A 3,777-nucleotide genomic window follows, 5' to 3' on the forward strand; every position below is an offset into this window, starting at 1 on the left:
GGACTAAAGCCACTATAAATAGACGATGGATCTAGTTCGTTACACAGCCCGTAAAGAACTAGCATCTAATTTGTTACATAAACATAAATGAAATAACTTAAACGAATCACCCCCTGATTCGTTAAACATCCTTAACGAATCAGGAGGGATATTTAACTTAGCTTTAGTTCGTTAAACATCATTAACGAACTAGGCAATACATTTACGAACTACCTTAATAAATTAATACTTTGTTACATAAATAAAGGACAAATACATAATCAATAAATACAAAGACTCGAGACGCAAAACCGTGTACTAACAGACACCCCCTCGTCTAGAGCTTTTTGTCTTTACTTTACTTGAAGCGCTTGGACTGCCAATCTCTGCAACTATGAATCCCGTTCTCATAACATACACGCACAACGCGTTGGAATTGCATAGCCAGATCATTGTCTTCATTGCGCTCGAACAGAATTTTGTTCTTGTGTAGCACGTCATTGTCAGTCTCGGTTAAGTTAACCAACCACATCGGATCAATGATCTTGATCAACTCGGTCTTCAAACCTTTGCCTTGAACAATGACGGCCTCGCTGGTTCGATTATCGTAAAACTAGCGGTTGAAGGATAGATGCATGTGTTGGTTGAAAGTCTTCACTGGTACCTGCTTCATGGTGTTTGGCAGCTTAACCTTGAGAATCAACTTCCTCCAACCCGTTCTTGGATCAATTTCATCTATACGTTTTCGGGTTGGAACCTGGGGCTTGAGGAACTTAAATCCGTGGTTGACTTCAAATAACAGATGTTTATGTGACCAATCTGCTATCCAATCACCCCCTTGTTGATAAATGGAAGACACGCGAGGGTACGAACATCCCAACGCGGTAAAGTAAGAATGTCCATTATCTTCTCATAATATTAAACCCCCTTTTCCCATTTCACAATGCATACTTTAAGATCGGAATCATATACCCAAGAAATGATATTACCTTGAACCTTTGACACAATTTTGAATGAAGTCATTTGGTTGGCTTTGGCAGAGCCGCAGCTTCGTCCTTCTGTTCTTGATCTACATACCGATACGCATCTATAATCTTACGAGCTTTCTTGATTCGAAACCCAAACCACCTTGCAATATCAGCATCAGTCAGGTTTTCAATAGAATCAAATCTATTATCAACCACCTTCTTACCCTTGGATGCCTTCTCCAGATTATCCTCAGCTGCCTTAAACATTTGCTCTTTAAATACAGGAGCACCTTGATCAACATTTGTGTGTTGAAACAAGTAAGGGTACTCCTCAGCTGTGACATCTTCAACCTCGACTTCCTCATCTTCATAAATAAAATCCATATTCATCTGAATAGACGGATCATTAAAGATTTCCTCCTCATTCTCTACTTCCACATCCGGCTCTGCCTCTAACACGGTCAACTGTTCATCATTCAACCAAGCAGTAGTGAAATCTACTCTCGTGTTAGAGACCGTTGCACAAACTGCCCAACTTCAGTCTAATTCCGGTTCACCACACTCCTGACCACTCTCGATCCACCAACAAAGATTACAATGTCATCTTTGATCATCTCAATCAGTTTTGCAGCAGTCTTATCATGATAAACAATAATCTGCTTGCCCGAATCACCAAATCCACTCGTGCCTGCACCAGATGATGAGTTGTGAGCTTGTTTCGTCTTACCACCTGCACCAGACTCATCATGATCTTCGTCATCATTCTTGAGTCTTTTTAGTGCATCATCCTTACAAGTTAATTGTAAGATAAGTTCCTCCTGCTCTTTTATTTTCACCCCTTAGACGTAACAATCTCACGTAGGGCTTTCATTTCTTTTTGGAAGAAGGAGACATAGCTCATCAATTTTTTCTGATTTTCCATGAGTCGTTCTTGATTCAGGCGGTCAGCAGACATTTGATTTTCATACAAATGAAGAAGATTCAAAAGCATGTCTGTTTGACGATGTGGTGGCATATTATAAAGAGATGTATGAATTTGCTGGATTGGTCCCTGAGGCCATGTAATTCTCATAAATGAAACATCACTAGGTGGAGGAGGCCTCATGAACGGTGTTGGAGGAGTAGTTGAGGAAGTAACAGAATGTCTTGGTATCTCAGCTAAAGCAGTGTGAGGAATCATACCAAGCCTGTCATGAGGGACCATTGTCGTCATCAGTCTAGCTCCGGAGTGCTAGTAGTAAGTGGCACCGCCGGGCGTTGAGGAGTGGACGACCTTGTAGGCTGAATTCCAAATGAAACACCAGCCCCAGCTGAAACACGTCGCTTTGCTGAACCCGCAGTTGCCAGCTCTTTACCGTTCCTCTTTCGTTGAGCTACAATTGTAGCAGCTAACGCAACTTCAAATGCAGTTTGTTGTTCTAAGATAGCTGCATCACCATCACCACCATTTCCTCCATCATTATCATCATCACCACCATTGTTCCCACCTTCTCCTCCCTTACACTCGGAGTCCGAATCATCATGGATCCAGCGATCCTCGGGAGGACATACATAATCAGGATTCACAATATGATTAATAAAAAGTTTGGTCTTTGGTCTCTCCTTCCTATAGATCTTCATTCGTGTTACAGTATCAGCCGTCATGTGATCTAGTTCAAGCACATCATCTAGCAAAGTTTGATCGATGACCAAATTTGGAATCAGTTCTTGAATAATTAGCTGAAGGAACCTTGGATACATCAGGAACTTCTTCTTCTGGAACGTTTACAGACACTGTTCTTTATGATGATAGAAGATCATCTCAGAAAAATTAAACTTCTTATTAAGAACGAGTGCTACAAAAGCTGACTGTTGCGTAACACGACATTCATCAAACCTGCCTTTACGTAGGACACAACCCATTCTTGTTGTACATAGATTCTCCAATGTGACCACCATAAAATACACGACGAAACAGTCCTTTGATAATCTCTTTATAAAATCCACAAGGATAATCGTCAGTATCACCAAAACGAAGAACTCATCGAATCACACTAACATCAACAGTAATTAGGGGTGAGAAAAAAATAGTTCGGAACTGTCAGAATCAAGGAACCGAACCGGTGTCTCAGAACAGCTAATATGTGTACCGGTTCGGTTCTCGGTTCTCAGAATTTGCATTAAACGGTTCCCGGTTTGGTTCCGGGTAAAACCGGCGGTTCTAGACTTGGAACCGAAGAACCGAAATATTCAAAATGTTTTAAAAAAATTTACCAATCCTCATTTTTCGTAGAGTAACTTATTAACCGGTATCCATTCAATCATTTTTTTAATTCAAATCTTCTCTCTTTACGTTCAAAACTAACAACCATGATCAATTTTGAATTAAGCTATCAAGGTAATTTAATATAAAATGACATGATCTTCCATTTTATCGTTTCTAATGATTTATTTAACTTCAACACTTACGTTTTAATAACAGTTGTTCATGTTATAATCTAAATTAGTTTTATCATGAAAGCAAACATACAATTGAATAAAATTGTTTTACAATTTGAAAAGTTTGCATTACTCATTTGATAAATAAATGATCGAACCGGTTCTAGCCAGAACCGCTTAGCAAGAACCGGCTTTAGCGGTTCTGGAACCGAATCGGTTTACTATAATAGGTTCCGGTTCCAGTTCTATTTTTCACTCATTTTCGGTTCTGGTTCCGGTTCGGTTCTCGGGTTCTGAACCGTTGCACAAACCTAACAATAATAGGCGTTTGGTTGATTGTGGCAGTGATATGGTTCTCAACTTCAACGTGTCTTGCTGTACTCCAGAATTGATGAACAATACTGAGACGGAC

Source organism: Bidens hawaiensis, unplaced genomic scaffold (genome assembly GCF_021521415.1).
Source record: "Bidens hawaiensis isolate Kalapana, Puna unplaced genomic scaffold, B.hawaiensis_p1.1 tig00037682_1, whole genome shotgun sequence".
In the NCBI taxonomy this organism is placed as follows: domain Eukaryota; kingdom Viridiplantae; phylum Streptophyta; class Magnoliopsida; order Asterales; family Asteraceae; genus Bidens; species Bidens hawaiensis.